The following is a 22,702-nucleotide window of genomic DNA, read 5'->3' on the forward strand; positions in this document are numbered from 1 at the left end:
CCTAGTGTTTTTTTTTGGGAGACATTGTTCCTACTCCCTCGGTTTCCAAATATAAGCCCTTTTAGAGATTTCAATAAGGACTACAAATAGATGTATATAGACACATTTTAGAGTGTAGATTCACTCATTTTGCTTCGTATGTAGTCCATATTGGAATATCTAAAAAGACATATATTTAGGAACGGAGGGAGCAGTTAGTAGCGTTACTCACTTGACAACATCTTTAATCTGCTCATAGGTGTCTGCTGCCTTTGCAAGTCTAACGGTCAGATCAACAACAGACACATCGACATGGGAACACGGATGGCCATTCCAGTCAACTTCCCATTAAGTTTTGGAAGTACCTTGCCAACAAACTACAGGAAATCAAGCAGTTAAAATGAAACCCGTGTACAAATAAAATGGAAATGGCAATCCTAATGCGAACTAATAAGAACATAACAAAAGAAACTGCAATGCAATGTGTACCATTCAACCAGATAACTGGTGATATTATATTACACTTACGAAAACTAACCTTTGCAGCACCAATGTTCCTAGGAATGATGTTGAAGCTAGCAGCCCTTCCCTCTCCCCAGTCCTTGCTTGAGAGACCATCAACAGTCTTTTGGGTTGCTATAAATTCAAATTTCAACCACATCAAACTATAAAACATTAAATCTGGAGGGGGGAGAAACTACTTGGTCTTTTAATTCAGCAGAGTGTGTGAGGACTCCCCTTTGCAAGAACAGAGGTCAAACGCGGGTGGGCAGGGGCGCATCATCCCGCCCTGGCCAGTCAGGCTAGGCCTAACCCGGCAAAGATACATAAATCAAGTGTTTGCCAGAAACATGAGTTTAAAAAAAAAGAAACATAAAACCAGTGTAATGCATAGATGTCGTGGCATGAAAAGTGATAACCAAACCCTTATCAATGCCAAACCTGACACTGATAACCTGAAAGTAACAAATCATCAGCGTAACATTACAGAGATGGTTGGTTTATTTGAGCAGCACAAAATTGTGATTATAAGTGCAGCAAGTGTTGATGCCCAGACTTGTATTCATTGACACCACAGACAAACATGGGAGCATCCTTGCCGGGAGCAGAAGTAATGACCCTCTTGACACCACCCTGTAAGTGGTAACACAGAAAACTATTAGTATCAAAATATACAGCTGCAACTTTGAAAGCCAAGAAATGGAAACTGTGAAAGATGGGAACAAAAATATACCTTAAGGCTTAATGTGAGCTGCAGCACTGTCCTTGTTAGTGAAAACACCAGTGGACTCAACAACGTACTCAACACCAGCCTAAGCCCATGGGATCTCCTCATGTTTCTACATTAGAATATTGAATAAATCACTAACCTCCTTCTCACCGAAGAGAACGAACTTGGAGTCATTCAACTAATGTTATGCATTAGTTGAATAGGAGCTGGCACTGAGACAGTGAGACTACGCATATCCTATTTATGAGTAATTTTAACATGCTCCCTCTTACCCCCTCTTTTCACATGAGAGGTAAGAAGGTAAGATCTATTATGTATGTGAAAAGGGGAGGTAAGAGGGACCATGCTAAAATTTGCCCTTATTTAAACCACCCGAGATTACTATGCAATATGAAGTGTATTGTTAAGAATAGTTGACATTCCTCACATCGAGAACTATAAAATCATTCTCCACATTAAGTGAGAAAGATCAGGTACACCTGCAGCAAATCTAAAAGTACCATCCCAAAATTGGCGATTGATTCATCCTATATTGCTATCGATTTTCAACACTTTGGGCATGATTTTTATTCAATTTATTGTACTAACATATTAATCTAGTTCCCAGTGTTAGTTCTTTTTTTTGCATTTTCAGGAAAATATTCAGAAAAAGTGCCGGAAAAATCAGATTTTTTTTCAGGATTTTGTGGAACAAAAGGACCCATGGGGACTTGGGCCCACACCTGGTAAGGCCCACAGGACCTAAGCGCCCTAGGGCTGGATGTGCCTACAGGGGACGCCTACAACCTGTGGGGCCCCATGGCTGGCGTCTGGTGCCACTGGCTTATAAATGCCTCGAAACCCAGCTCAGAATTATCGAGCATTTTTTCGCCGCCACCATATCATGTTTCCGAGGCGATCTTTGTTTACAACCCTGATTCGGAACTCTATCGAAGGGGGAATTCATCTCCATCATCATCAACCTCGATCATCGTGCTCCAAGATGAGTTGTGAGTAGTGCACCTCCTGGACTACGTGTTCATGGCAGTAGCCAATGTTGTAATCTCTCCTCTTAGATGTGTTTCTGATGTTCAATACAATAGCTATATACATGGGCTGCCCTACGTGATTGTAGTTTATCAAATGAGTTTGTGGTGGTGTTGTAGATCATGTGATGGATTAACTCTATATGTTCAGATTTGTTCATGATTCATGTTTGATATATAGGTGCATAATTATTTCCGGTTGCTTGTCTTCTCTTGGCCAGTTTAGATCGGTAGCCAATAGTGAAAAAGGTGTGCATTAGTTGGGTTCAAGGCTTGCAAGTAATCTACAATAGTGACAGAAAATGGATAAGGCTTGTTATAATTGTTGCCACTAAGGGTTAAGGTTAGTAGAGGATGAATAATCCCCTAATCATAACAGTATGTCATCGTTCTAAATGCAATTACCCGTGTTTACACATAATGTCCAAATAATGAAGAGTGTCTCGGTCTATGGACAAGCTATTTAGCTAAAGATGGATGAGAGGGTCTTGGTCTTTAGTACTGGACGTACTGCCTATATATATTCTCACAATATTTACTTACCTGGCATGAGCATGAGTGTTCCATATTGAACTCATACACACGAGAAAGTCACCATTCCCATTTTTTATGCATTGGAGAGATACACTTGGGGAACCTATGAACCCCAGTTTCACCATAAGAATCACATTCCAATAACATTTACACCTTATTTTGTTTTTAGTTTTATTTTATTTCAAAAATACCAAAAAAATTCATCACACATTATCTTTTAATAGCCTTGTTCAACTAGCAATAAGACTAACAGGGATTGACACCATTATTAGAATTGTTGGGGGCACAGGAGATATTTTTTCAACAACAATTCTACTGGGTTGATCTGCTGCACATGTTTGCAACTTATCACGTTCTTCCACGCAAACTTCAGATTTATGTTCCGAACATTGACATGTACAGTATGTGTCTTGTGCAGTGGGCTCTTCCTAGGAGTAGTCAACTGCTGATTGATTCGCTCGCCACCGTGACTACAGGGAGTAGCTCGTAGAGGACAACTTCACGTCCAACTTGATTATATTAGTTTTAAAAGTTTTAAATATTCTACTGCATTGGAGCGCTAAAATGATAGGTATGTTGTGTGGTGGCTCGGTCATCGCCTTGAGATTGATCGTGGTTCAAATGCATTGGGATCAGATGGACATCACGGGTACCACCGCCGAGGGTGGAAAGGATGATAAACGATGACAGGGGTATAGCGCCATGTTGGAGGGACTTGAGCCATGCTTATTGAGCTAGGTAGTTGAGACTGTGATGTTATTTCTTGTCCTGTTGCAAAAATATATTTTGAAGTGTGAAAAAATTCCAAACAAAAAATTGGCGCATACATCTCGACATTATATGTGTGCACGTCAAGTTTCGGAGAAAACCGAATTTTTTTTGTGGCTTGTGTAAACAAGACAAAAGGATGTCTTGTGAAAAACATTTTTTAACACCAGATTTTGTCTTTTCACACGCGACACATAAGTTGTTGGTTTTTTGTGAAACGACTTTGTGAGTATGTACAATATAGAGATGTACGCGCCAAATTTTTGTTGGAATTTTTTGACATTTCAAAATATGTTTAAAACACATTTTAAAATCAGGAGCACGCGCTCCCATGTGCCAAAATACCACTCTCCTACAAATGTGCTTAACTAATCATACAGTACAAGCCCGTATTAAGATATTTGATACGCTTTACAAAGTTCTACCAAGATATTTAACAACATTAAGATATACACAAATATATGCATAAACAAATACATGGAAAGGTATACATATGCGCTATACAATTCATGCAATTATAAAAAATTAATTAAAAGATATTGTTGTTTTTGTTAAAAATGAAATTAAGGCATTTGATTTCATTATCTTGTTAAGAGTACATGTCTTGAAACGTGATAGAACTAGCACATCACATATTTTTTAGCACAATACAACTAAAAGATAGCACAATGTAGTTTTAGTGATATAACATATGATAACCAATAATATTATAATTTACATCTAGCACTATTATTATGTGGCAATTATACTAACTATATAATACAAAATGCATACTCATTAAAGTAATAGTATAACCGCATATTTTATAAGAAATATAAAAGTTTTGTATAAGTATTATTTATTTTAAATTGCTCCGAGGACACGACAATATACCGAATTATAGCGTCGCTCTCAACTGGTTGCATATGAGATCACCCGTAAGGGTGTCTACACAGACTAACAGCCGGAGATAGTCCACGTTGGTGACGGAAGCACCCATTGGAGTCGATAAGGTTAGTGGCATGTGTGAAGAGACTGAGCGCCATGGATGAGTACGCTGCGCTTGGTTGTAGGTTGGCGATGAGTTAGATAACCACGTGGACCATCTTTAGTGGACTCTACATTGATCTGACCAAGGAGGAGGACGATGATGATGCCTGGATCCGTCGGTTGTTTTAATTTAATATTTTTAATGTTTAGTTTTATTTAATGTAAATAGACTTCACCGACTGTTTATTTCTTTTAATTTCCAAAATCTGCCACAAGTGTGAAATGTGTCGGCCCATGTTGATCGCATCTGTGGATCGGTGGACAAAACTGGACTCTGCTCTTAATTAGTGTCTTCAGTGCTCGTTTTAGGAACTGACCTCGCGCGAGAAACACCTGGGCCAGCCCATTAGGATAGTCGCTCGCCCGCCTTGCTAGCCACCTTGTTCACTGCTTTTCTCAAAAAACTCTCAGTCACTGCTCACTGTCAAGGAAAAAAAATACCCATTCTGGAAAAAAAACACATACAATTTTTTTCCTAAAAAACCAAGAATTTTGAAACTTCATGAACAGATGTAGGTTTTGTGAAAAAAACGAAAATTTGGAAAAAATCACGAGTTTGAAAAAGTTCCTAAATTTAATAAACTTCATGAATTTTAGAAATTTTTCGTGATTTAGAGAATTTTTTTTAGGAATTTTAAAAATTTTGAGGAAAATTTTCATGATTTTTTTGAGAAAAGCAGTGAACGGAGGGAGTTGTTTTTTAAGAAAAAGGTCATCTTTTTTTAAATCATCGATTTGAAAATAATTCATGAATTTGAAGAAAAAATCATCATTTTTAAAAAATTCACAGATTAAAAAAAACTTCATTGATTCTGAAATAAAAATTCAAAAAGCTAAAATGTTCACGGATTTGAAAAAATTCATACAAATTGAAAAAAATCACGAAGTTGAAAAAGTTTCACATATTTGATAAAAGTTCATGAATTGGAAAAAATATCAAAATTTTAAAATTTTCACAAATTTGAGAAAATAAGAAAAAAATAAAAGGAAAAAAATTGAAAATTACTGAGTAAACCCGAAGAAAAAACTGGCCAAAAACCGAAGGATAACTAGAGTCTTTCTTTTTTGCGTTACATTTGACGCACAACAATAGTAGAAAAAGAATAAACTAGACAACAAGTGAGGTCGTGGTTATCGCGTTCGGAGCTGAACCATGAGGTTCATAGTTCAGCCTCATATATGCTGACCTTTTGAAGGTTGCAAAAAAAAGTTAAATGGGCTGAGCCCATGTCAGAGATGGAGTGTGCGTCGGTTTGCACAATAACCTATAACTGGCACTAAAGGCCGCAGGAAAGGATGTCATAAAATCAGTTGCTCAAGCAATTCCAGTTTATTCATGTTTTGTTCCAGGCTGCTGAGAGGGCTTTGCGAGAATGTCACATCAATTATTCGTCAGTTCTGGTGGGGAAGCAAAAGAGGAAACACAAACTAGCATGGGTCGCATGGGATATCATGACCACACCAAAACACACCGGGGGGGGGGGGGGGGGTCTTGGTTTCTATGATTTGGAGCTCTTGAATCTAGCATTATTGTCAAGGCAAGCTTGGAGGTTATTGAATGAACCTGGGTCTTTGAGTGCAAGAATGTTGCGGGCTACTATCCAGATGTTTCGCTTCTTGAAGCCGAATTGGGACCTCACCCTTCCCAAATTTGGAGAGCGATAGTTGACGGAAGAGATGTATTGGCACAAGGCATAATTAGAAGGATCGTTGATGGGGCTACTACAATCACATGGGACCATAAATGGATCCCAAGCGAGAGTTTTAAGAGACCTATCACTTCGTTGACAAGCCTCGACACAAGCAGTTTTAGACCTATTGAAACAGCTATGCTTCCTGGCGGAGGGGCTTGCTCGTTCAGTATTCACTCCTTTCGATGTTGAAGCTATACTGAAGATCCCTTTGTGCACCAAGAGGATCGATGATTTTTGGTCCTGGAGCAAGGAACCTCGTGGTAACTTTATAGTTGGATCTGCATATCGCATGTTGGTTTGAACCAAATATGACAAAGAAGGTTGGCTTGAAGGACGGGAGGGATCATCTAGCAGCGAGGGGGTTATCAAGGAGTGGAAGGATATATGGAAGGTTATGGTACCATCCAAGATTAGGGTATTCTTGTGGCGTCTGGCTAGACACTCTATTCCCTCTGGTGAGGTCTTGCATCGAAGGAACATGGCCACGACAGGAGCTTGTGTTTTGTGCGGAGCACCTGATACTTGGCGGCACGCGTTGCTTAATTGCCCAATGTCTCACGGTACTTGGGTGCTTTCTTCTGAAGCCATTTTAGATCAACAATGTATTCACCAACAGGATTGTGCCAAGCAGTGTTTTTTTGCAATGCTCGGGGCGTTACCAACAAAAGAATTCATCACGTTTGCAATATATTTATGGTCCATTGATAACCCATAAGTATAGGAGGTCATTTGTAACCTTTTTCGATAAATGAGAGTGTCGAACCCAACGAGGAGCCAAAGGTAGAATAAATATTCCCTCAAGTTCTATCGACCATCGATACAACTCTACGCACACTTAACGTTTGCTTTACCTAGAACAAGTATGAAACTATTTTGTAGGTGTGATGCTAAAACTACTTTGCAAGAATAAAACTACGAGTACTTTGCAAGATAATAAAAGTTAGTTGTTTAGTATAAAGGTTTTATCATACAAGAAAGTTATTTGTCCATAGGGAGTTGATAACTAAAACGGTAATCATTATTGCAATTTTATATAAGGGAGAGGCATAAGCTAACATATTTTCTCTACTTGGATCATATGCGGAACTCTATGGGAACTACTAGGCATCAGACCGCTAATGCTTCTCACCTATCAGACCAGTCCACGAGCATTGGATCAGATGCATGTTGGCCGTCAGATTTGCTAGTAAACTTCCACGCGTGATTTATGGACTGTAGCGGTAATTTTTTAAGCGAAATTTGTGGCGTTAATTGACTGTGCATCGCAACTGCTATGCGTGGACGGGCCCAGGGATAGGCTTGGTCGTTTGTTTCCTTCTTCTGAGATTTGTGCTTCCAAGAATTAGTGGAATATAAATCCTAACCATAATTTGTTTCCAGGTAGTAAACCAGCTCCGTATCATAACCATACATTAGTGGAAACTAAATCATATCATAACTAGAATTTGTTTCCTGCTTCCGAGAATTGTGCTTCCAATAATTATGCTTCTGAGGATTGCTTACAAAAATCGTTTGCTATCCATATTTACGAGAGATTATGTGAATCTTTATGCCATGGAAACAATCCTTTTAAATGTCAGATGCATATACTTCAACTAAATCTAGTACAATATATACCTATATTTTTCGGAGACGCATTTTTATGCAACGATGAAATAGTTTTGTGCCATGGAAACATTACAAACCGATGGTAAAATATGCTTTGTGGCAAGGCAGAAAAATATTATTCAACAAAAGGAATTAATCTATGTTATATTTTTAGGAGATGGAAATAAATTTTTGGTGTAAAGGAAGCATTTTTGTTCTATAGTGAAAACTTTTGCTTTGCAAAGAAATCATCGGCATACAAAAAAAGAATGATCAAGCCTTGAAACAAATTCATAAGATATGCAAAAAAAGTATTACAATTCCTTTTTGCAACTAAATAAAAGACTATTACATCAACACTTGTTACAAGTTGATTATTGACAAAAGATCTGCGGTGCCACGTGCTCTCTGTCGTTCCAGTATAACCGACAACTTAGAGTGGTGACTGGTTTGTCTCAGTTACAACGTGCTCAGCGTCATTGCAAGGCATCATGCGGACAACAAAGAAGCGCATTTGGAATTGGGTGCAGGTGCATGTACATTAGAAGCATTCGATTAGAAAGAGGAAAGCACAAATTGTAGTTGTTGATACTATAAAAGGTGCAAAAATACATTTACAATAAAATTTCACCAATAAAAGTGGCACTGGTTGATGCACATTATAGTAGTGCTTGAAGCAAATGTGGCTGCTAATGATTCCATCAAAATGATTTTACAATAAAATAAGCATATACTTACAATGCTTGAAGCAAAATTCACTATACCATAGAAACATATGGAAGAAATAAAGGTAGGAAGCATGGCTACTACGCAGCATCGGCTTCATTATATCGTAGCATATATCAAACAGACTTGAAGCATGGAGTTTTTTTGAATTGGTAGCATGAGTGGATGTAGAAAGTTGTGTTTGGCAAATAAGTTAGGAACATAAATTAATTAGCTAATACAGTACTAAAATAGTCTGTTCTCAATATAACTGGAAACATATATGAGAATGAACTATTTCCATGAAAAAAAGCTAATTTGTTAACCTAATTGTGGACTATTGACACAATCTATCTAGAATGAAGTACAATACTTTGAATGTGTGGATTAGCAATCAACATTCATGCCGACTAACATAAAACAAGAGTATAAAAAAATGAAAGCATGGATGAAATACTGGAAACATATAGATACTTGCACACATGATACCGAAGCACTCGTCTGTGATACAGATCAAAGGAAGCACATAGAAAACTTAATGCACAGGTCCATGAAGCATTGCATATCTGACAGCGAAGCACAAAATTACCACTTGTGGCCATGTTGAGGAACCGCTTGCGTCCATGGCAGGAAGCATCAGAGACGGTGTCAACTCGAATAAGGGAACCATGTAGAGGGACGCCATGGAGGAGTAGCGTCGGGCGAGGTCATGGTGGAGGACACGATGCGTCGTTCTGTACTGTCAGCCATATGATCTGAATGTCAAGGAGCCTCGGTCGTCGGCGGCAGGATGGAGAGCCAGATCTGGAGTGGTTTGGGAGGAAATTGACCGAACTGGAAGGAGGAGGGAGGTGCGGATTTTGCAGGATTGGGGAAGGTCATGGGTGTGCTGATTATATGTGCGGGAATTGGGGGTGGTTGGAACGTACATGATATTGTCGAAGCTTCTCTCGGCCATGCGATCAAAAAGAAACCAACGATGGAGTAGCGGTCTGACGATTGGAAGAGATCTGACATTTGACTATAAGTGTTTCCCTAAGGTAAAACCCAACCATAGTATTAAATATCAAGTCCTCTTTACTCCCATATGCAACAACCCACTTACTTGGGTTTGTGCTTATGACACTCACGCCACCCACCATAAGCGAATCATGAACATATTGCAACACCCTACAGCGGGGATCCCTCACGTTTGCGCGACACGGAGGGCACCATAGGACATCACGAAAATAAAATATACAACTCATACCAATCACGATCATCAATCGACCCATAGGACAAAACAGATCTACTCAAACATCATAGGATAACCACATATCATTGAATAATAATATATAGTGTTGAGCACCATGTTTAAGTAGAGAATTGTAGCGGGAATAGAGAGGTTACACCGCTGCGTAGAGGGGGAGAAAGTTGGTGTTGAAGGTAGCAAGGTTGTTGATGTAGATCGCCGTCACGATCCTTGCCCCAGCGGCACTCCGGCGCCATCGGGAGAGAGGGGGAGAGAGCCCCCTCCTTCTTCTTCTTCCTTGGCCTCCCCCCTAGATGGGAGGAGAGTTCCCCCTCTGGTCCATGACCTCCATGGCAGCGAAGGGGCGAGAGGCCCTCCTAGATTGGATCTATCTCTCTGTTCTTTTCTGTTTCGCGTTCCCTAAATTTGGCCTTTCACCATTTCTTAAATATTCGTAGATCCGTAACTGCGATTGCGCTGAAATTTTAACATGATTTTTTTGGATATAAGCTTCCTTGCGCCCAATGTAGAGCCCCAACCGACTTACTGGGTGCCCACAAGGCACCACCGCACGCCGGGGGGGAGGCCGCGCCCTGGTGTCTTGTGGATGTCGTGGGCCTCCGTTTGCGTTGATTCACAAAGTTTGGGTTTGTAAAAGGGGATTTTTTGAAAAGTTTCTGTAATTTAAGATTCACAAAGTTTCCATAGGCATGAACAAGTTCAAGGATATCCCCCACTCCAACGGTGTTCGTCCCTCTCACTTTCACTTTTCCTTTTGTAAAGTTTTAAGCTCCCCTCTATATTTTTTTTGTTTTTAAAACTTAAAAAAGCACACGACAGAACAAAATGACTCTCTAAAACTTCTGGGTTGTCTCCCTGGCAGTGCTTTCTTTAAAGCCATTAAGCTAGGTGTAATGTGCTCAAGTAATGTATCCACCCGGATCCCAAGGTATATCAAAGCCAATTTTAATTAGCAATGATTTGTAATTTAGTAGTGAGCACAAAGCAACATATATCAAGCAATGACGAAGTCTAACTCTCTTCATATGCATTGGCATGTCATAAAAGAACAATTCATGCACGTCAAGTAAAGGCCAATACATAGCATAAATAGTTTCTTGCAATTTTATCGTGTTGGAAACATAGAGAGGCGGAGATGTAGTTCCTCTCTCATAATAATTGCAAGTAGGAGCAGCAAACACATGCATATTATATTCATCAAAGTTATCATGTATAGTGGTAAAACGCAACCCATCAATATAATCCTTAATAAGAGCAAACTTCTCCGATATAGTGTAGTTGGAAGAATTCAAAAAGATAATAGGACTATCATGTGTGGGTGCAATAGCAACAATTTCATTCTTAACATAAGGAACTATAGCAAGTTCATCTCCATAAGCACAATTAATACTGGCATCTTGGCCACAAGCATAGCAAGCATCAAATTCATCAAAAAAGGATATTTCAAACGAATCAACGGGATCATAGTAATTATCATAGCAATCATCGATCCTTTGGTAAGTACGAAGGGAAATTAAACAATGTATGAGTTGAAGAGTTACTCTCATTAGAAGGTGGGCACAGGTAGCTAATCCGCTCTTCCTCCTTTTGTTCTTCAGTCTCCTCATCTTTTTCATCTAATGAGCCCACATTTTCAGCAATTTCTTCTTCCATAGATTCCTGCAAAATATTATTCTCTTCTTGGACAGTGGCGACATTCTCAATGAATACAACAATATCGGAATTGTATTTATAATTCTCATAGCAATATTTAAGTACAGAAAAAATTTCAGGTCTATAAACAACATCATCATAATCTTCATACTTTTCAAACAGAGATTCAATTTCACTAGCACCCTTAAAAGCAACAAATTCTTCTATTCGTTCCACATCATAGTAATCATATCTACCATTAGCATAAGAACCAAAGGTTTCATTATCATTAAATTCATATGAAAAGGGAAGGTGTGGAGCCTTCATCTTAGAGCAACAAGTATAATCATATCTCAAGCATAAATTCCAAGCATACCATTGCAAATAATCAATTTGATCCCGTAAGAGTTTCCCTTTTTGAGTCAAGCGATAATCCCTAAAGTATTCACGTTGATCCAACGTGTCTCCCATTATCAAGTTGAACGGGGTTTTCTTAGGATTATCAAAGTAGTGTTTAATATTTTCACATAATGAGCATCGAGGGTTTTAGGAGGTTCCCCATCTCCATTAGTAGCAAGTACAACTATTCTTTTGGCATTTCGTGTTCCATATCCATAATTAAAGATAGAGAACAACTTAGAATAGAAAATAAAAACTAAGTGATAAAGCAAACAAGCACACACGACAATATCAACCCCACGCTATTGCTCCCCGGCAACGGCGTCAGAAAAAAGGTCTTGATAACCCACAAGTATACGGGGTTGTTTGTAGCCTTTTTCGATAAATAAGAGTGTCGAACCCAACGAGGAGCTAAAGGTAGAACAAATATTCCCTCAAGTTCTATCGACCACCGATACAACTCTACGCACACTTAACGTTTGCTTTACCTAGAACAAGTATGAAACTATTTTGTAGGTGTGATGCTAGAACTACTTTGCAAGAATAAAACTATGAGTACTTTGCAAGATAATAAAAGTTATTTGTTTAGTATAAAGGTTTTGCCACACAAGAAAGTTATTTGTCCCTAGGCACTTGATAACTAAAACGGTAATCATTATTGCAATTTTATATAAGGGAGAGGCATGAGCTAACTGTTGGGGAACGTAGCATGGAAAATAAAAAAATTCTACGCACACGCAATGATATATCCATGGAGATGCATAGCAACGAGGGGGAGAGTATGTCTACATACCCTTGTAGACTATAAGCGGAAGCGTTTCACAACGCGGTTAATGTAGTCAAACTTTCTTCATGCTCCAACCGATCTAGTACCGAACGCACGACACCTCCGTGTTCTGCACACGTTCAGATTGGTGACGTTCTCCGCCTTCATGATCCAGCAAGACGGCGAGGTAGTACATAAGTTCCAAATAGCACGACGGTGTGGCGACGGTGATGGTGATGTAATTTCCGCGGGCTTCGCCTAAGCACTACGAAAATATGACCGAGGGAGTAAACGGTGGACGGGGGCGCCGCACATGGCTAAGACAATGTTGTGTCCTTGTGTGGCGCCCCTCCCCATGTATATATAGGTGGGAGGGGAGAGGGAGGCAGCCAGGGCGCGCCCCTAGGGGATGGCCGCCGGCCCTAGGGCTCCTACCCTCCTGCGCCCCCTTTCCTTGTATGAACAAGGGGAAAGGAAAGAGGGGGGAGGGAAGGAAGAGGGAGTCCAACTCCACACTTTCCTTTCCTCCTCCCCTTTCCTTTCCCCCCCATAGGGCCGGCCCCATAGAGGGCACACTAGCCCCTTATGGGCTAGTGTGTTCCCTCACTTGGCCCATAAGGCCCATATCTTTGCCGGGGGTGCCCGAAACTCCTTTTCGGTGACCCGATAAGTACCTGGTACCCTCCGAAACACTTTCGGTGTCCGAATACCATCGTCCTATATATCAATCTTTACCTCCCGACCATTTCGAGACTCCTCGTCATGTCCGTGATCTCATCCGGGACTCCGAACAACATTCGGTCACCAAATCATATAACTCATATAGCACTATATCATCAACGAACGTTAAGCGTGCGAACCCTACGGGTTCGAGAACTATGTAGACATGATCGAGACATCTCTCCGGTCGATAACCAATAGCGGAACTTGGATGCCCATATTGCCTCCTACATATTCTATGAAGATCTTTATCGGTCGAACCGTTATGACAACATACGCAATTCCCTTTGTCCATCGGTATGTTACTTGCCCGAGATTCGATCGTCAGTATCTTCATACCTAGTTCAATCTCGTTACCGGCAAGTCTCTTTACTCGTTCCGTAATAAATCACCTCGTGACTAACTCCTTAGTCATTTGCTTGCAAGCTTATGATGTGTATTACCGAGAGGTCCCAGAGATATCTCTCCGATACTCGGAGTGACAAATCCTAATCTTGATCTATTCCAACTAAACAAACACCTTCGGAGATACCTGTAGAGCATCTTTATGATCACCCGGTTACATTGTGATGTTTGATAGCACACAAGCCATTCCTCCGGTATCCGGGAGTTGCATAATCTCATAGTCGAACGAATATGTATTTGACATAAAGAAAGCAATAGCAATAAACTGGACGGTCAATATGCCAAGCTAACAGATGTGTCTTGTCCATCACATCATTCTCCTAATGATGTGATCCCGTTATCAAATGACTACACATGTCTATGGTTAGGAAACCTTAACCATCTTTGATCAACGAGCTAGTCTAGTAGAGGCTTACTAGGGACACAATATTTGTTTATGTATTCACACATGTATTTAAGTTTCCGATTAATACAATTCTAGCATGAATAATAAACCTTTATCATGAATAAGGAAATATAAAATAACAACTTTATTATTTTGCCTCTAGGGCATATTTGCTTCACTAACATACTTTCTCTACTTGGATCATATGCACTTATGATTGGAACTCTAGCAAGCATCCACAACTACTAAAGATCATTAAGGTAAAACCCAACCATGGCATTAAGTATCAAGTCCTCTTTACTCCCATACGCAACAACCCACTTACTCAGGTCTGTGCTTCTGTAACTCACGCCACCGACCATAAGCGAATCATGAACATATTGCAACACCCTACAGCAGGGATCCCTCACGTTTGCGCGACATGGAGGGCATCATAGGACAACACCAAAATAAAATATACAACTCATACCAATCACGATCATCAATCAACCCATAGGACAAAACAGATCTACTCAAACATCATAGGATAACAACATATCATTGGATAATAATATATAGTGTTGAGCACCATGTTTAAGTAGAGAATTGTAGCGGGAATAGAGAGGTTACACTGCTGCATAGAGGGGGAGAAAGTTGGTGTTGACGGTAGCAAGGTTGTTGATGTAGATCGCCGTCACGATCCTTGCCCCGGTGGCACTCCGGCGCCACTGGGAGAGATGGGGAGAGAGCCCCCTTCTCCTCCTCCTCCTCCTCCTCCTTCTTAAATATCCAAAGATCCGTAACTTCGATTGCGCTGAAATTTTAACACAATTTTTTTCCGGATATAAGTTTCCTTGCGCCCGAAGTAGAGCCCCAACTGACTTACGGGGTGCCCACAAGGCACCATCACGAGCCAGGGGGGAGGCCGCGCCCTGGTGTCTTGTGGAGGCCGTGGGCCTCCGTTTGCATTGATTCCACCTCCCAAAAATCACATATATTCCAAAATAATTCTCCGTAATTTTTTTATCGCATTTGGACTTCGTTTGATATCGATATTCTACGAAACAAAAACATGCAACAAATAGGAACTGGCACTGGGCACTGGATCAATATGTTAGTCCCAAAAAATAATATAAAATGTTGCCAAAAGTATATAAAAGTTGTATAATATTGGCATAGAACAAAAAAATTATAGATACGACGGAGACGTATCAGCCATTTGGGGAGCAAGAAGGAAAGCTATTTATGAAGGTATTTTAAGCCACCACATACAATACGTGGCTTTATCAACTCTTATATATCTGAGCTTCGGGTTTTAATATGAAACAAAGCTGCCAGCTGGGGCGCTACCCACCATCCCTCTGGATGGCTTGCCCCTCCTGTAAGTTATGCAAAGTTGAACGTGGATTCTGTAGTTGGCCGCAGGGGACAAAGTGGAGCTGTTGGTGCTATCTGTAGGGATCGGGTGGGAAGTTTTCTGGGAGCGTCAACATTTGTCTTCACCAACACATAGGTGATCCGACTAGCCTTGAAGCTCTGGCTGTGAGAGAACGTTTAGCTCTAGTTGCGGATCTGAATCTTACTAGTGTTCATGCTGCTTCAAATTGTAAAGGGGTTGTAGAAGAGGTCAAAAACGAAGGTGCTCCTATTTATGGACGAATCATTAGGGAGATCAAGCTACAGTTATGTTCTTTTATTCCATGTAATTTAGTGCATGAGTTTAGGAGCTCAAATTTTGATGCTCACAACTTAGCGAAGCATGCTTTGAATTTGAGTGCTGGTCGCCATGTTCGGTTAGGCCAGCCCAACAGTATTCTTTTCGTCCATGTAAACATTGTGACGGTTTAATAAAGCTTCTCAAAGTTGTCTAAAAAACTAACGCTAAAGGCGACGAACAGTAAATGGGACTTCGACATCCGCTTGGCCAACTCAATACGGACAAATCTGCATATCGCGTTGGAGTTAGAGCATCTGCAACCAGGCAGCCCAAACCCTCCTCAAATGCACGGGCTGACCGACACTGATCGGTCACGATTTTTCGACCCAGACGGCCGCCTCAAACGGGCCTCAAATGCTTGGGCTGACCGGCACCCCTCATATCCAGGCCAAATATGGGGCGGATATGGGCGCGCCCGGGCACGCCCGCCATGTCGGACCCGGCCCATGCTGGCCCACCCGACCCCACATATATTCGTCCCCATCCGCTCCCCGGAGCAAGCCATAGCCACTTCACTCCACTCCCCTCCGCCTCCCGAGCTCACCTTCGGCGGTTTCCGGCCTTCTCCGGCATGGCAGGTGATGACCCACAAGTACAGGGGATCAATCATAGTCCTTTCGATAAGTAAGAGTGTCGAACCCAACGAGGAGCAAAAGGAAATTACAAGCGGTTTTCAGCAAGGTATTTTCTGCAAGCACTGAAATTATCGGCAACGAGTAGTTTGACAGCAAGATAATTTGTAACGAGTAATAGATAGTAATAGTAACAAAAGTGCAGCAAGGCAGCCAATCCTTTTTGTAGCAAACGACAGGCCGGAACAGTCTCTTATAATAAGCAAATCATTCTTGAGGCCACACGGGAACTTCATCTAGCTAGTCACTTTCATCATGTTTATTTAATTCACGTTCGCTACTTTGATAATTTGATATGTGGGTGGACCGGTGTTTGGGTGTTGTTCTTACTTGAACAAGCCTCCCACTTATGATTAACCCTCTCGCAAGCATCCGCAACTACGAAAGAAGAATTAAGATAAATCTAACCATAACATTAAACATATGGATCCAAATCAGCCCCTTACGGAATAATGCATAAACTAGGGTTTAAGCTTCTGTCACTCTAGCAACCCACCATCTAATAACTACTCCACAATGCATTCCCTTAGGCCCAAAGATGGTGAAGTGTCATGTAGTCGACATTCACATGACACCACTAAGAGAATCAACAACATACATATCATCAAAATATCGAACAAATGCCAAATTCACATGATTACATATGACAAGACTTCTCCCATGTCCTCAAGAACAAAAGTAACTACTCATGAATCATATTCATGTTCAAGATTAGAGGGGTATTGAATAGCATAATGGATCTGAACATATAATCTTCCACTAAATAAAGCAACTAGCATCAACTACAAGATGTAATCAACACTACTAGCAACCCACAGGTACCAATCTGAGGTTTTGATACAAGGATTGAATACAAGAGATGAACTAGGGTTCGAAATGAGATGGTGCTGGTGAAGATGTTGATGAAGATTGGTCCTCCCATGATGAGAGGTGTGACGCCCCCGATTCAATCGTACACTAATCATACACGCAAACGTGTACGATCAAGATTAGGGACTCACGGGAAAATATGACAACACAACTCTAAAATAAAACAAGTCATACAAGCATCATAATACAAGCCAGGGGCCTCGAGGGCTCGAATACAAGTGCTCGATTATAGACGAGTCAGCGGAAGCAACAATATCTGAGTACAGACATAAGTTAAACAAGTTGCCATAAGATGGCTAGGACAAACTGGGATACAGATCAAAAGAGGCGCATGCCTCCTGCCTGGGATCCTCCTAAACAACTCCTGCGTCGTCGGTGGCCTGCACGTAGTAGTAGGCACCCTCGGTGTAGTAGGAGTCGTCGAAGGTGGCGTCTGACTCCTGGGCTCCAGCATCTGGTTGCGACAACCGAGAAGAATGGAAAGGGGGAAAAGAGGAGAAAAGCAACCGTGAGTACTCATCCAGAGTACTCACAAGCAAGGATCTACACTACATATGCATGGGTGATACCCCACAAGTATAGGGGATTGCAACAGTTTTCGAGGGTAGAGTATTCAACCCAAATTTATTGATTCGACACAAGGGGAGCCAAAGAATATTCTCAAGTATTAGCAGTTGAGTTGTCAATTCAACCACACCTGGATAACTTAATATCTGCAGCAAAGTATTTAGTAGCAAAGTAATATGGAAGTAACGGTAACGATAGCAAAAGTAATATTTTTGGGTTTTGTAGTGATTGTAACAGTAGCAACGGAAAAGTAAATAAGCGAAGAACAATATGTGAAAAGCTCATAGGCATTAGATCGGTGATGGAGAATTATGCCGGATGCGGTTCATCATGTAACAATCATAACATAGGGTGACACGGAACTAGCTCCAATTCATCAATGTAATGTAGGCATGTATTCCGAATATAGTCATACGTGCTTATGGAAAAGAACTTGCCTGACATCTTTTGTCCTACCCTCCCGTGGCAGCGGGGTCCTAGCAGAAACTAAGGGATATTAAGGCCTCCTTTTAATAGAGTACCGGACCAAAGCATTAACGCATAGTGAATACATGAACTCCTCAAACTATGGTCATCACCGGGAGTGGTCCCGATTATTGTCACTTCGGGGTTGCCGGATCATAACACATAGTAGGTGACTATAGACTTGCAAGATAGGATCAAGAACTCACATATATTCATGAAAACATAATAGGTTTAGATCTGAAATCATGGCACTCGGGCCCTAGTGACAAGAATTAAGCATAGCAAAGTCATAGCAACATCAATCTCAGAACATAGTGGATACTAGGGATCAAACCCTAACAAAACTAACTCGATTACATGATAAATCTCATCCAACCCATCACCGTGCAGCAAGCCTACGATGGAATTACTCACGCATGGCGGTGATCATCATGAAATTGGTGATGGAGGATGGTTGATGATGACGACGGCGACAGATTCCCCTCTCTGGAGCCCCGAACGGACTCCAGATCAGCCCTCCCGAGAGAGTTTAGGGCTTGGCGGCGGCTCCGTATCGTAAAACGCGATGAATCTTTCTCTCCGATTTTTTTCTCCCCAAACACGAATATATGGAGTTGGAGTTGAGGTCGGTGGAGCTCCAGGGGGCCCACGAGGCAGGGGGCGTGCCCCCACCCTCATGGAAAGGGTGTGGGCCCCCTAGCCTTGATTCTTTCGCCAGTATTTTTTATTATTTCCAAAAATAATCTCCATGGAGTTTCAGGTCATTCCGAGAACTTTTGTTTCTGCACATAAATAACACCATGGCAATTCTGCTGAAAACAACATCAGTCCGGGTTAGTTCCATTCAAATCATGCAAGTTAGAGTCCAAAACAAGGGCAAAAGTGTTTGGAAAAGTAGATACGACGGAGACGTATCAACTCCCCCAAGCTTAAACCGTTGCTTGTCCTCAAGCAATTCAGTTGATAAACTGAAAGTGATAAAGAAACACTTTTACAAACTCTGTTTGCTCTTGTTGTTGTAAATATGTAAAGCCAGCATTCAAGTTTTCAGCAAAGATTATGACTAACCACATTCACAATAACTCTTAGGTCTCATGTTTACTCATATCAATGGCATAATCAACTAGCGAGCAATAATAATAAATCTCGAATGACAACACTTTCTCAAAACAATCATGATATGATATAACAGATGGTATCTCGCTAGCCCTTTCTGAGACCGCAAAACATAAATGCAGAGCACCTTTAAAGATCAAGGACTGACTAGACATTGTAATTCATGGTAAAAGAGATCCAGTCATAGTCATACCCAATATAAATTAACAGTAATGGATGCAAATGACAGCGGTGCTCTCCAGCTGGTGCTTTTTAATAAGAGGGTGATGACTCAACATAAAAGTAAATAGATAGGCCCTTCGCAGAGGGAAGCAGGGATTTATAGAGGTGCCAGAGCTCGATTTTGAAATAGAGATAAATAATATTTTGAGCGGCATACTTTCATTGTCAACATAACAACCAAGAGATGGCGATGATATCTTCCATGCTACACACATTATAGGCGGTTCCCAAACAGAATGGTAAAGTTTATACTCCCCCTCCACCAACAAGCATCAATCCATGGCTTGCTCGAAAAACGAGTGCCTCCAACTAACAACAGTCCCGAGGGAGTTTTGTTTGCAATTATTTTGATTTGGTTTGCATAAAGCATGGGACTGGGCATCCCGGTGACCAACCATTTTCTCGTGAGTGAGGAGCGGAGTCCACTCCTCTTGAGAATAACCCGCCTAGCATGGAAGATACGGACAGCCCTAGTTGATACATGAGCTATCCGAGCATACAAAACAGAATTTCATTTGAAGGTTTAGAGTTTGGCACATACAAATTTACTTGGAACGGCAGGTAGATACCGCATATAGGAAGGTATAGTGGACTCATATGGCATAACTTTGGGGTTTAAGGAATTGGATGCACAAGCAGTATTCCCGCTTAGTACAAGTGAAGGCTAGCAAAAGACTGGGAAGCGACCAACTAGAGAGCGACAACAGTCGTGAACATGCATTAAAATTAATAAACATTGAGTGCAAGCATGAGTAGGATATAATCCACCATGAACATAAATATCGTGAAGGCTATTGATACGTCCATTTTGCATCATGCTTTTATATCAATATTTATTGCATTATGGGCTGTTATTACACATTATGTCACAATACTTATGCCTATTCTCTCTTATTTTACAAGGTTTAGATAAGGAGGGAGAATGCCGGCAGCTGGAATTCTAGCTGGAAAAGGAGCAAATATTAGAGACCTATTCTGCACAACTCCAAAAGTCCTGAAACTCCACGAAAGTTATTTTTGGAAATAATAAAAAATACTGAGTGGAAGAAATACCAGAGGGGGCCCACACCCTGGCCACGAGGGTGGGGGGCGCGCCCTACCCCCCTGGGCGCACCCCCCTACCTGGTGGGCCCCCTGTTGGCCCTCCAGTGCCCATCTTCTGCTATATGAAGTCTTTCGCCTGAAGAAAAATCATAAGCAAGCTTTCGGGACGAGACTCCGCCGCCACGAGGCGGAACCTTGGCGGAACCAATCTAGGGCTCCGGCAGAGCTGTTCTGCCGGGGACACTTCCCTCCGGGAGGGGTAAATCATCGCCATCGTCATCACCAACGCTCCTCTCATCGGGAGAGGGCAATCTCCATCAACATCTTCACCAGCACCATCTCCTCTCCAACCCTAGTTCATCTCTTGTATCCAATTCTTGTCTCTAAGTCCGGGATTGGTACCTGTAGGTTGCTAGTAGTGTTGATTACTCCTTGTAGTTGATGCTAGTTGGTTTATTTGGTGGAAGATCATATGTTCAGATCCTATATGCATATTAATACTCCTCTGATTATGAACATGAATATGCTTTGTGAGTAGTTACGTTTGCTCCTGAGGACACGGGAGAAGTCTTGCTATTAGTAGTCATGTGAATTTGGTATTCGTTCGATATTTTGATGAGATGTATGTTGTCTATCCTCTAGTGGTGTTATGTGAACATCGACTACATGACACTTCACCATTATTTGGGCCTAGAGGAAGGCATTGGGAAGTAATAAGTAGATGATGGGTTGCTAGAGTGACAGAAGCTTAAACCCTAGTTTATGCGTTGCTTCATAAGGGGCTGATTTGGATCCACATGTTTCATGCTATGGTTAGGTTTACCTTAATACTTCTTTTGTAGTTGCGGATGCTTGCAATAGGGGTTAATCATAAGTGGGATGCTTGTTCAAGTAAGGACAACACCCAAGCACCGGTCCACCCACATATCAAATTATCAAAGTACCGAATGCGAATCATATGAACGTGATGAAAACTAGCTTGACGATAATTCCCATGTGTCCTCGGGAGCGCTTTTCTTTATATAAGAGTTTGTCCAGGCTTGTCCTTTGATACAAAAAGGATTGGGCCACCTTGCTGCACTTTATTTACTTTTGTTACTTGTTGCTCGTTACAAATTATCCTATCACAAAACTATATGTTACCTATAATTTCAGTGCTTGCAGAGAATACCTTGCTGAAAACCGCTTATCATTTCCTTCTGCTCCTCATTGGGTTCGACACTCTTACTTATCGAAAGGACTACGATAGATCCCCTATACTTGTGGGTCATCAAGACTCTTTTCTGGCGCCATTGCCGGGGAGTGAAGCGCCTTTGGTAGGTGGAATTTGGTAAGGAAAAATTTATATAGTGTGCTGAAATTTACTGTCACTTGTTACTATGGAAAGTAATCCTCTGAGGGGCTTGTTCGGGGTATCTTCACCCCGACCAGTAGAGCAAAGAGTTGTTCCTCAACCTACTGAACCTACTGAAGATGAAAATGTCTACTTTGAGATTCCTTCGGGTATGATAGAAAAACTGCTAGCTAATCCTTTTGCAGGAGACGGAACAATGCATCCTGATGAGCACCTAATCTATGTGGATGAAGTTTGTGGATTATTTAAGCTTGCAGGTGTGCCCGATGATGTTATTAAGAAGAAGGTCTTCCCTTTATCTTTGAAGGGAGATGCATTGACATGGTATAGGCTATGTGATGATATGGGATCATGGAACTACAAATGACTGAAATTGGAATTTCATCAGAAGTTTTATCCTATGCATCTTGTTCATCGTGATCGCAATTATATATATATATATAATTTCTGGCCTCGCGAAGGAGAAAACATCGCTCAAGCTTGGGGGAGGCTTAAATCAATGTTATATTCATGCCCCAATCATGAGCTCCCAAGAGAGATAATTATTCAAAAAAATTATGCTCGGCTTTCTGATAACAATCGCACCATGCTCGATACTTCCTGTGCTGGCTTTTTTATGATGAAG

The 22,702-nt window shown here is 41.2% G+C and overlaps 1 pseudogene; it reads right to left on the reverse strand.

The window, feature by feature from the left end:
* Positions 1 to 207: 207 nt before the first annotated feature.
* LOC123120696 (glyceraldehyde-3-phosphate dehydrogenase 2, cytosolic-like) lies at positions 208 to 16,380 on the reverse strand (annotated as a pseudogene).
* Positions 16,381 to 22,702: the final 6,322 nt, after the last annotated feature.

Source organism: Triticum aestivum, chromosome 5D (assembly GCF_018294505.1).
Source record: "Triticum aestivum cultivar Chinese Spring chromosome 5D, IWGSC CS RefSeq v2.1, whole genome shotgun sequence".
Classification (NCBI taxonomy): Eukaryota; Viridiplantae; Streptophyta; class Magnoliopsida; order Poales; family Poaceae; genus Triticum; species Triticum aestivum.